Source organism: Anomaloglossus baeobatrachus (assembly GCF_048569485.1).
Source record: "Anomaloglossus baeobatrachus isolate aAnoBae1 chromosome 5 unlocalized genomic scaffold, aAnoBae1.hap1 SUPER_5_unloc_12, whole genome shotgun sequence".
NCBI classification, from domain to species: domain Eukaryota; kingdom Metazoa; phylum Chordata; class Amphibia; order Anura; family Aromobatidae; genus Anomaloglossus; species Anomaloglossus baeobatrachus.
The window spans coordinates 683,427-697,045 of record NW_027441787.1 but is presented as its reverse complement, the minus strand read 5'-3'; the positions used below and the strand labels follow the sequence as shown (position 1 = coordinate 697,045).

Genomic DNA, 13,619 nt, shown 5'->3' with positions numbered 1-13,619 from the left:
GCCCATTCGTGTATATATTTCCCCATCACGCTGCACACATAAGAAAATAAATGATTATACTCACCATCCCTCCGCTCGCCCGGTGCATGGTGTTCTCTTCTGATGCATGCAAGTGTCTTCAGCATGTAAGCGTGTCTTGCTAAATTCTACTAAAAAGGGGGCTGAAAGCCCGTACTTACAAAGCGCTCACTGATATCCTAATCAGGCACGAATACTAATATTCTTTATAGCAAGATACTATTTATTTTAATAGCACATGAATAGTTAATGGTACATAGGCATTTAGAACTATAGTCATAGAATCTTATACAATAACAGAAATATGCATCAACATTACCGTTTGTTGTAGCAATCCTTTCACATCAGAGGGAACTCGATTTAATGATAAGGAAACAACATGGCATCTTGCATCACAGGAACTGAATTATTGATAGGTCAAATAATATCTGAGATCACTCCTATCTTTTGATTATGATCCCTATCTAATCAAATTCATACTTCAGTCATATCACATTGGTATCACAATCGGTCCTTGATCCCAGGGATTATTTTCCATCATCAGTATTCCACTAGAAGAAGATCACTCGGAATATACCATACCATGACCAAGAAATATTGTTTGCCACAAATTTTGTTTTCTTGGTTTGTTTAGATAAACGTTGAATCACAAATATAATCACTTTCACTACTTTGTTCAGTATATTAAAACTAAAAGCAATATTATCTGAAAAGCTCCCTTGAATTTTGAAGCTCCTTGTGTTTTGGCATTTGCTCGATATTCAAAGGAATCATTACACATTACATTTCCCGATATGTTACTACAAGTTTCACTAGTCCCATTTATGAACATATTGGCATAAGGCCATAACATATCATGAATTGTCCTTTCCACTAAGCTGGGTTTAAAAGCATCTACAGTATTTATAGCTGTCCCAAAACTTATTTTTATATTCTCTATAGGGATGAATTCCAGGTTAGTCAGTCCAGTCTTATTTCTTAGTACCCAAATTCCTCCCTTAAAAGCCAGATATTGCAAATTGGTGACTGTTGCATTCAAATTGCCTTGCCACCATGGAAGATTGATCCATCCCACTATGGAAATGGGTACTGTAGTATTCTATAGACGAACACTTCGAGTGTCTTTATCAGCAAGATGATCAGAACAACTTTTCTACTTTAAGATTTCCTCCATCGATACCGGGACATCCAGATAAGGGATACTGGTGGCTGTAAGCGAAGAATGTGTACAGATCCAGCAATCTGTGTGTTGAAAATGTGATGGTGCATCAGAAATGTATTCGCCATAGGTTCCTCCTGATGTAGACTTGTCCATCCAACGACCAAAGAGGCAAACATCAAACAAAGGAATTTCTCCATCTCATCACTATCGAGCTCTTTCCAGTAACCGATACAATGGATTCCGCTTATTTACAACACCATCTGCAAATAAAGATACACTATTATTCTCGTAAATAACATTTTTCTTGTGGAACATATTCCCACTTCTCCACTTTTGGTCTCATTATCAGGAGAGTACGATCTTTTCCGACCGCTATTACCTCTGCCTCTGAGGGCGGTCCTTGAAGGTTTTGAATCCATATTTTTGCTCCTACATTTGTAATATTAGAGGATCCAAAACCTTTAATATCCCGTATTGTTAATTCTGCCGGGGCAGTTCCTTCTCTTATTTCAGACAAGTTTATTGGAATTATCAACATCTGAGCTACCTTCTGGTGCTTCATCAATATCAAAGGTTCATTTCCCAAATTTAGCATCAGTACCTTGATTTCTCCCTGATAATCTGCCTCTATTACCCCTCCCACCACTATGGCTCCTTTTAACACTAAACTAGAACGAGTGGCTATTTGACCACAATGATCCTTTGGTATCTGGCAACCCAATCCTGTTGAAATTGGTTTTACCTTACCTGGGGGTACCACGACAGTTTCCAATGTACTGAGGTCTAAACCTGCTGAATAAGGTGTCGCTCTTTCTGGTGTGCCCAAACAGCTGTACCTTGCCTTGTCAACTGTTGGACTGATTTGTCTGATGGCTGCTGCTTTATCTGCTTCTGAATTAAACAAACGTTCAAGTGAGTTAGTAGGGACATGAGCATCGAAATGAAATACAGTGGTCTTGGTAGATTGAATAATCCCTTCAATGTCTTGCCACACTTCCCTGACCATCTCAAACACATTTTGCTGTTCCTCTCCCCAGTGGAAGTCATATTTTTTCCTCGTTACTTTGTACAAATGAGCCAACATTTGTCCCAAATGAGGGATATGTTGTCTCCAAAAATCAAACAATCCAATATAAGACTGAGTCTCCTGTTTGGATTTAGGGACCAGAAAATTAATAATTTTCTGTCTGGCATTGGGCAAGATCTCTCTGTGCCCCTTGTTCCACTGAATCCCTAGACATGTTACCATCTGAGACGGTCCTTGAACCTTGGCATCATTGATTTCCCATCCTTTACTCCTCATATGAGCAACCAGTTTTGTCAATTGATCTTTCACACTTTGCTCATCTTGTCCTTGTATCATTATATCATTGATATAATGTGAGATCTGCATTTCCTTATGACAAGACATAACCCCAAAGGAGAATTTTCCTTTGGTTAGATTAAGAGTCATCCATTTTAGGATATCAATTCCCAAAATATATTCTGGTATAGGTACTACCAGTACCGTATACTCCTTGATAGGTAAATTACCTATCTTAAAAGCTACCTGTGTCTGAACCCCGGTGATCACTTGACCACCTAGTCCAGCAATTTTTACTCGAGGTCCTTTTATTGTTTCTGGGTTTCCATGAATTAAAGTAGCCTCCGCCCCGTGTCAATCAAAGCTGGGACTCTTTGAACATTTCCCCCTTTCCAATGTATGCTAAGATTGACGTAGGGACGTTCGTCCCTTTTTATCAATAGGGGGGCTTGGCTGGCTACCTATGGTAAATCACTTCCTTCTGAACTTTCATTTACACAGACTTCAGTCTGTGTATTAGCCCTTCCTTCCGTGACCTTTGTGGCCACGGCTGCAGCCAGTTCTTCCCATGGATAAACTGACTGAAAATCTTCCCAAGACACATTCTTTGGGGGGTTTTCCCCTTTTCCCTCTTATTTCTTTACCTTGGGGGTTTTTGAACCCCCTTCCACATTTGTAGTGGTCACTTTCTTTGTGGATAGAACTTTCTGTTTGTACAACTTCCATAATTCTCCTGTCTCCTTTCCATCAATCCTTTCCTTATTGATCCCGGCTTTAAGCAAAGCCTGGAACATGTCTTTGCGAGACACTCGTGGGGCCTCCCCTACTGATTTCTCTTTCCAATCAGGATTGTTTAGCTTACTGTTACCAACATGGCCTCCAGGGGACGATTTATCCCACTGTCCCATATCCTGTAACTCCCTCATCCTCCCTAGAACTACACCGATTGATTCTCCAGTCAGCGCTACAGTTAAGGTTAAAATAACTGTTTTGTATGCTGGAGGAGCATGTTTAACCAGCCTATTTCTTATGCTGGCTTTCAATGGGTACTGGAGATAATCATCATCCATTCCCAAAAGAGGAAGAGCATTCCTCATTGCTTCTTCCTTCAGCCTTTCCATACCATCTTTTAAGGTATACCAAGGTTTATCATTGATAGGAAAGTCTGCTTCTGATGGATATTTGTCCAGAAAAGCATGGGCTAAGATCATGATTAAGTTTTGAGTACCATGCTCATTATGATCAACAAAATAATTTTTTATTGATCTCTGAATTACTGGGTCACGAGACATGGTGACAAATTTTGCCACGTCTCCGGCGTCAAAGTGCACTCCACCTCCTCCGAGATCGTGCACCCTGACCAACTAGGGAATTTCTCCTTCTCCTGGTTTTTGTCTAAACTGTGTTAAAATGCTATCAACTTCTCCCTTAATCTTCAATGGTTACTCGATTTTTTACATGAGGAATTGTTCTCTCATTTGTGATGGCATTACTATCTTCGTCATATTGCAGATTCCCCTGACCATCCCGGACATGTTCCCGGATGATCTCATTCTCTGTCCTCTCTAGGCGCCTCCTTACGGGATTAGCCTGAATCTTCCCTTTATGGTAATCCTCCTCATCAGATGATGAAGATTAATCCCACACATCCCCATCCCAAGTATCGGGATCCCAGTTTATAGAAGCTGAGACGATACTTTTATGTACTTTGGTTTTATTTACTTTTCCTCTTCTTTTCTTGTACTTATTTTGAGCAATTTTTATGGCAGCTTTTTCTGCCACATTCTGATAATGTTCCAATTTATCCTTCAACAGTCTGGTATTACATTCCATAACTGTTTTCAGGCCACCTAATTCTATCATCTTTTGTTCCATCTGGGAACTTTTCTTCTGCATCTTTAGATTACGCTCATGCATTACACTATATGCACTTGCCAAAATCCAGATGTGCCGTGCTAAAGACACTACATCACCTGCTTTCACAGGGACACTACCGAATACATTCACAACATCAGTAGCTTCACTACCCTTAAGCTTATCCTGCCATTGTTCTGCCAATTCACAAGACGCTACATCACCTGCTTTCACAGGGGCACCACTGAGTACATTCACAACATCAGTAGCTTCACTACCCATAAGCTTGTCCTGCCATTGTTCTGCCAATCCACAAGACACTACATCACCTGCTTTCACAGGGGCACCACTGAGTACATTCACAACATCAGTAGCTTCACTACCCTTAAGCTTGTCCTGCCATTGTTCTACCAATCCACAAGACACTACATCACCTGCTTTCACAGGGGCACTACTGAGTACATTCACAACATCAGTAGCTTCACAACCCTTGAGCTTATTCTGCCATTGTTCTGCCAATCCACAATTGACCAATTCATGTGCTATAAAATTGTAGGGAGCCTTAATCCAGCTCGGGATCTCCACAACGACCTCCTTAACATTATCCTTACGTTTTCTGAACATTTTGACACTATGCAAAAAGATTAAAAAAAATATCTGGAAATTTGCCAAATATATGTTTTTAATTAAATTTCGTTAATTCTTATAGAAGTAATCCTGCCGACTACGCCAATTTATGTCTTGCTAAATTCTACTAAAAAGGGGGCTGAAAGCCCGTACTTACGAAGCGCTCACTGATATCCTAATCAGGCACGAATACTAATATTCTTTATAGCAAGATACTATTTATTTTAATAGCACATGAATAGTTAATGGTACATAGGCATTTAGAACTATAGTCATAGAATCTTATACAATAACAGAAATATGCATCAACATTACCGTTTGTTGTAGCAATCCTTTCACATCGGAGGGAACTTGATTTAATGATAAGGAAACAACATGGCATCTTGCATCACAGGAACAGTGCGTACACTTCAATGTCCTGGAAGGTTTCCCTTAACATTAAGCGAGTCCGGTGTATTTTTATAGGAAAACTTTGTAGGTTGTGTTTAAATGGTCACCAGCATGTGACAGCTGAGTCATGTTCATGTAACTTGACCACAAACTGCTGTGGGCACCAGCAGCTTCCTGCACATTTACTTGTACATCCTGCCAGTTGACAACTGACCGACCACAGTTTACCATAGTGTTAGTGAAATATTGCAATGAGCCGTAAGTTTCATATGCAAGCTTCCTTAAACCTGTCTTTAAGCCAACCACAAGTTTCCGGTAAGTGGAACTGTAAATGTGACTTCCTCATTATCTTGAAACTGCTTCAAAACCTGTTTGACATGTATTCTTTGGTCATCATAGTGAAATTGGTTATTCAGAGGACATCTCTTTGATACTGAATTATTGATAGGTCAAATAATATCTGGGATCACTCCTATCTTTTGATTATGATCCCTATCTAATCAAATTCATACTTCAGTCATATCACATTGGTATCACAAAGCGGCACAGTGCATGACATTGCTGCCATGTGCCCCCAGTTACACGCGGACGTCAGCTGCCGGAATATTCACTGCTCCCCACACCTGGGATTGTGAGCTTGGGGAGCAGTGAATATTCATTCTCTAATAAACACACGTGATCGCCCAGCCACAGCAGTAAGCCAGCGGCTGGGTTGTTATGTGTACCAAATATTAAAGAGAAAATAGCAATTCAGAGGCTAAAATATAGCTTTTAATCTATTCCATTAAAATTTAGATTAAAATATGTGAATAACCCAAAGTTCTCTGGATTGTTGTCATTAGATTCAGCAATCACGTTTCCAGAGAACCTATGATATAACAAAATGAACAAAAAAACACAAAATACACAACAAAAATTGAGTAAGATGATTATCACTCCAATAAGGACAGTTGTCCAATAATATGAGTATCTAAAAAATCCTGAAAAACAACTCAATATAACAAACATATAGTGCACGGTGAATCTCAAAGAGGAAATCACCAATTCAAATTTTGTAGAATGAGTTAGGAATGATCTCACCCATTCTTGCAGCTTGGGGTAAACAAGATTTCCTCTATGTGGGTCCACACAGTATCAGCTGGCCCTAGGGACGAGGGCCAGGAACATTGTAGGGGCACCAAGAGAGGGCTAGTTGTGGTCTGTTCTTGTAAGAGCAGAAGCTTTGGGGTATCAGGTGTTATTAAGATTCCCTAGGGTCAATTGTAGGGCCAGCTGATGCTGTGTGGACCCACATAGAGGAAATCCTGTTTACCCCAAGCTGCAAGAATGGGTGAGATCATTCCTAACTCATTCTACAAAATTTGAATTGGTGATTTCCTCTTTGAGGATCACCGTGCACTATATGTTTGTTATATTGAGTTGTTTTTGATGATTTTTTAGATACTCATATTATTGGACCACTGTCCTTATTGGAGTGATAATCAACTTACTCAATTTTTGTTGTGTATTTTGTGTTTTTTTGTTCATTTTGTTATATCATAGGTTCTCTGGAAACGTGATTGCTGAATCTAATGACAACAATCCAGAGAACTTTGGGTTATTCACATATTTTAATCTAAATTTTAATGGAATAGATTAAAAGCTATATTTTAGCCTCTGAATTGCTATTTTCTCTAATTATAAGTGGCTTGTCCTCCTATATCAGGAGCTGCTGTTTGACAAATATTAAAGAGAATGAATATTCACTGCTCCCCACGCAAATAATCCCATCCACCTCTTGGTTGGCGCTGGCTTCATTGCCTAGAGGTGGGCGGGATTATGGTGTGGGGAGCAGTGAATATTCATTTTCTTCTTTAGCTGGCACACTGTTAGCCCTTTTGAGAGCCTTTAGGAATATTTTTGAATATTTTTGATACTGGATTATATTTATATAATTCACTAATCTCAGGTTTCCTACTGCTTTATTTACTAAAAAGCGCAGCCCCAGATTGGAGATAGGAACTTTGAAGTATATCACATTGTATATAATTGCATTTCAAATCTTGTTGTTTTGTCAATAAATGCTTGTAAAATATACTGTATATTTTTCATGCCTAACTTTCTCTATTGTCTAGATGTGATGATTTTACCTGTAAACCTCTTGAGTTGACGCAGAGCTGTAGACATTTCACACAAAAATAGTGAGGGGAGAATTGAATCACACTGCATCCTAGATATGTGGAAGTTGTTAAGACGCTCTGGCCCCAAATCATCAAAGCTTTTATGTAAAAAAAAATTGGCACAAAAGCTGTGAAAAGTCTCAAAAATTCAGAAAGTTGTGTCAACATTTGGTGGCTTTTGGCATTTTCAAAAATTGACAGAGCTTGGGTGGGACGGGGGCGTGACAGCACAGCTACTTTAATTCATGACAAGCTGTGGCGTTCTCTATGCCAGAAATCTCATTCCAGTCCCTGAAGGAAGTAATATTTCTAGCATGGTACAAGGAGGCACATGCCACTCGTCAAACGCTCCAGATTCATGAAGAGGCATGCACCGCTTCATCAATCAGGAGCGGCCCCCGCATAAATTGGGCTCTTAATGTTATAAAATGATCTTTTATAAAGGATAATTGTTGTAATAAAAAAACTAAAGGATTTTATATGTCTGATATCAAAGGGATTATTTTTTTTGTGGAGCTACCCACACATAGAGATAAGTGCACCCATTGAAGTTCGAGTTCAGCTTTTTCAGTCGGACTTTAGATAACGTTCAGATCGGAAACCGGACTTGTCATGAACCCCATTGGAAGTCACTGATTGGGCAGTTCAGGTCTCCGCCCACATGCAACCGGCCATAAAGAGAGCATTTAGTATCTTGGGAGGGATGACAGAGTTTTTTCCTTGTACACAATACATCTTATAACAATGCTTTTACCTCCCCGTGAAAGCCATTCACACACTGCAAGCGGCTCGCACTGGGCCGAGCACTGAGTGTACCCGAGCACACCGATGCTAGATCGAGTGGTTAGGATACATAAAGCACCCGAACTCCGAACTCTAACACTGATTTTTTGTATAAAGTCTGTATTTGGTACAAACACCGAACTTTACTATTTAGATTCGCTCATCTCTGCCCACAAACCTTTATTTCAGTTTAGATTATGGGTGTAGAAGAGACCAGAACTGAAAGGGGTCTATCTGTTGGTGAAAAGCAAGTAACATTTATGATACCTATGCTGGGGTTTTGTGAATTTTCTGGGATTCTGTCACTAAGTGTTTACCCCTTAATTAAAAATCAGAATAATATAAAGACAGTGTCACATTAGGTACGGGGAAGTACGAAGTGAACGGCTAAAGGGAAACCCTGTGTGTAGCAAAGTGGTAGATGGTGACCTCTGTCCATGCCTACCGCTGGGCCCTGGGTTCCCTCACCGCCTTAGATAGGTTCCACATCTATGAGCAGAGCCGGATACCTGACCCTAGGCTGACCATGATCTGGGCCCTAGGTAGGGATCGGATGGGATGAGCTCTTTGTCAACCCTACAAGGCACTAAAGGTACACAAGGCTAACAAACAAGGGAAAACAATATATAACTTATCTCTAGACGACTCGGTAAGAAGTTCAGTAAAGAGCAACAACGATCCTACTGATGTGTGCAAGCCACCTGCTTGCATCCAGAGCTTGTGAAAGAACTGAAGATTGCCAGCCCAAGTCCAGGGAAAATGAGAGTATTTAAACCCAATTGGAAATAAAGATTATTAGCAGCTGAAAGGAAGAGGAGCTCTCCTGGGTCCTAAAGAAAAAAGGATGAAAAACCAGCTGAGGAGATACCAATACACTGAATACTAACAGCAGAAATAATAGAAAGTCAGTGAGTATTTTGCGCAGCCAAATGCTGTGACCTTCTATTGTCGGACACTACAGGACTGTCACTGTCTGTCATCAGTGCAGACAAGGACTCTTCTTCCAATGATGTGTCACTTACTGGCCTATTTTCTGTAGTTTTGATAAAATTACTGTATCATCACTAGGGGATTATCACTAAAGAGCTAGTAAACCTGCTGCCATGTATCCTCTATCTCCATAAGCTCTGTATAACCCCGCCCTCACCCTTGACTGGCAGATTTCTGTCTATGCTCATTGTACACAGCTGACAATCAGTGGTGTGGGTGAGGTTATACGCAGAGCAGCATTTCGAGAACTGGTAGATCTTAAGCAGATAAAACTGTTTATCAAAACTTCAGCAAGCAGCCAAGTAAGTGAAACATCGCTGGAATCAGGGTCTCTGCTTATACAGGTCGATTGGACACACGTTACAGGTAGCTTTATTCCTCCTAATCTTTAAATTACACCCCGAAGCCATACGCTACTAAATGTTATATATTTAATCTGAAAAGTAAGCAGTGTTTACAAAGATATACAAAAGATGTTACAAAGGGGAACAAAACAATACAGTATATACAATTATATAAAATAAAAGGGAATAACAAAAATTTGACTGAACCTGGGTCACAGAAATGGCTTAAGATCTATGGAGGGAAGGATTCCAATGGAACGTAGAGCAATCCTACACAGCAATGTTCCTTTCATTGAATGAGGATCATAATTGGCATGAGCTTTTTATTACCATAAGTTACTCCCACATACTTCCCATCATAGCAGGGCTGGACTTCAGATAATTATAGTATGGGTTTAAGTCTTTTCAGTTTATTATTTTTTTACAAAAGTTTAAAATAAGCAATAAATTTCATTCAACTTCACAATTGTGTCCCACTTGTTGATTCTTCACCATAACATTACAATTTATATCCTTTTATCCTTAATGTTTGAAGCCTGAAATGTGGGAAAAGGTTTAAAAATCCAAGGGGGCTGAATACTTTCGCAAGGCTCTGTGTATATACTGTAATATATATCTATATATAACATATATAAATATATATATATATATATATATATATATATATATATATATATTAGTATCTCCCATACATAACTCTACAGGCTCAGGAATGAAGCGTCTGGGTTCAGACAGGAGCATTCCATCCACACACGACACCAGCAAAGGCTTCAGAAGGCGCCGGATGGGAATCTGGTAACATTCGACCACAGCTCACTGTACAAAATTCCCAATTAAACTGGAGTCCAGATGAGCTGTCTAAGGGCACATTCAGACGACCATTCCATTTGTCCTGGTCAGTTCCTGTTTTTTTTGCGGACCTACTGACCGGACCATCTTTTCAATGTCTTTTGTGAAGGATTGGATGGCACACAGAAGAACTTCCGTGTGCATCTGATCCTACAAAAAACACATAGGATATGTCCTATTCTGTTCCGTAATAACGGACCGTGACTCAATATAAGTCAATGGGCCCCCAAAATCCCTGGAAGCCGTGTGGAAGCACTTCCGTGTGACCTCCGTCAGGTACCCGTGCAGTCTGTGTCCCGCTCCCTGCCAGCCCCACGGCTGCCCGCACACGAGTGTGTCAGGAGGTTAGATGAGATCATTACCTGCTGTGACGATCTCCTGCACTCCTGATGTCAGCGCTTGTCACTGCCTTCTATACCCGCCGTGTTCTCACATCACGTCTCGCGGGCGGCCCGAGACTGTCACTAGCGGTGACGTCATGGGCTCCCGCGATTCTTCACTGTGAACGCGGTGGACAATGGAAGTCAGTGACAGCGCTGACGTCAGGAGTGCAGGAGATCGTCACAGCAGGTAATGATCTAATCTAACCACCTGACAGCAGCGCTGATCATTCCCTGCAATGACCTGGGCTGACCTATTGATGTTAGCTCAGGTCACTGCATTACTCTCCCAGCCAATGGGGAATGTTCTGTTCTTCATTGACTGGGACAGTGACTATGGTATTGATCGTCGTGGGACCCCCTTACTGGATTATGCTAGACCCGGATTTGATTGTTCTTTTCAATAAATTGGTGAAAGAGGGAATGTTTTCGGGAGTGTTTTTTCAAATAAAACTTTTTTTGTTGTCTATTGTTTTTTAATTACTGACTGGGTTATTGATGTCGGGTATCTGATAGACGCGTGACATCACTAACCCCACGGCTTGCTGCCTGGTGACATTACACATCTGGCATCAACCCCATATATTACCCTTCCTTCCGTGACCTTTGTGGCCACGGCTGCAGCCAGTTCTTCCCATGGATAAACTGACTGAAAATCTTCCCAAGACACATTCTTTGGGGGGTTTTCCCCTTTTCCCTCTTATTTCTTTACCTTGGGGGTTTTTGAACCCCCTTCCACATTTGTAGTGGTCACTTTCTTTGTGGATAGAACTTTCTGTTTGTACAACTTCCATAATTCTCCTGTCTCCTTTCCATCAATCCTTTCCTTATTGATCCCGGCTTTAAGCAAAGCCTGGAACATGTCTTTGCGAGACACTCGTGGGGCCTCCCCTACTGATTTCTCTTTCCAATCAGGATTGTTTAGCTTACTGTTACCAACATGGCCTCCAGGGGACGATTTATCCCACTGTCCCATATCCTGTAACTCCCTCATCCTCCCTAGAACTACACCGATTGATTCTCCAGTCAGCGCTACAGTTAAGGTTAAAATAACTGTTTTGTATGCTGGAGGAGCATGTTTAACCAGCCTATTTCTTATGCTGGCTTTCAATGGGTACTGGAGATAATCATCATCCATTCCCAAAAGAGGAAGAGCATTCCTCATTGCTTCTTCCTTCAGCCTTTCCATACCATCTTTTAAGGTATACCAAGGTTTATCATTGATAGGAAAGTCTGCTTCTGATGGATATTTGTCCAGAAAAGCATGGGCTAAGATCATGATTAAGTTTTGAGTACCATGCTCATTATGATCAACAAAATAATTTTTTATTGATCTCTGAATTACTGGGTCACGAGACATGGTGACAAATTTTGCCACGTCTCCGGCGTCAAAGTGCACTCCACCTCCTCCGAGATCGTGCACCCTGACCAACTAGGGAATTTCTCCTTCTCCTGGTTTTTGTCTAAACTGTGTTAAAATGCTATCAACTTCTCCCTTAATCTTCAATGGTTACTCGATTTTTTACATGAGGAATTGTTCTCTCATTTGTGATGGCATTACTATCTTCGTCATATTGCAGATTCCCCTGACCATCCCGGACATGTTCCCGGATGATCTCATTCTCTGTCCTCTCTAGGCGCCTCCTTACGGGATTAGCCTGAATCTTCCCTTTATGGTAATCCTCCTCATCAGATGATGAAGATTAATCCCACACATCCCCATCCCAAGTATCGGGATCCCAGTTTATAGAAGCTGAGACGATACTTTTATGTACTTTGGTTTTATTTACTTTTCCTCTTCTTTTCTTGTACTTATTTTGAGCAATTTTTATGGCAGCTTTTTCTGCCACATTCTGATAATGTTCCAATTTATCCTTCAACAGTCTGGTATTACATTCCATAACTGTTTTCAGGCCACCTAATTCTATCATCTTTTGTTCCATCTGGGAACTTTTCTTCTGCATCTTTAGATTACGCTCATGCATTACACTATATGCACTTGCCAAAATCCAGATGTGCCGTGCTAAAGACACTACATCACCTGCTTTCACAGGGACACTACCGAATACATTCACAACATCAGTAGCTTCACTACCCTTAAGCTTATCCTGCCATTGTTCTGCCAATTCACAAGACGCTACATCACCTGCTTTCACAGGGGCACCACTGAGTACATTCACAACATCAGTAGCTTCACTACCCATAAGCTTGTCCTGCCATTGTTCTGCCAATCCACAAGACACTACATCACCTGCTTTCACAGGGGCACCACTGAGTACATTCACAACATCAGTAGCTTCACTACCCTTAAGCTTGTCCTGCCATTGTTCTACCAATCCACAAGACACTACATCACCTGCTTTCACAGGGGCACTACTGAGTACATTCACAACATCAGTAGCTTCACAACCCTTGAGCTTATTCTGCCATTGTTCTGCCAATCCACAATTGACCAATTCATGTGCTATAAAATTGTAGGGAGCCTTAATCCAGCTCGGGATCTCCACAACGACCTCCTTAACATTATCCTTACGTTTTCTGAACATTTTGACACTATGCAAAAAGATTAAAAAAAATATCTGGAAATTTGCCAAATATATGTTTTTAATTAAATTTCGTTAATTCTTATAGAAGTAATCCTGCCGACTACGCCAATTTATGTCTTGCTAAATTCTACTAAAAAGGGGGCTGAAAGCCCGTACTTACGAAGCGCTCACTGATATCCTAATCAGGCACGAATACTAATATTCTTTATAGCAA

General features: G+C 40.7%; 1 protein-coding gene across 1 annotated transcript in view; it reads left to right on the top strand.

The window, feature by feature from the left end:
- The window catches only part of LOC142258821 (uncharacterized), a 56,615-nt gene that overhangs the window by 2,342 nt on the left and 40,654 nt on the right, over nt 1-13,619 (top strand). The gene's annotated exons all lie outside the window — the stretch shown is intronic.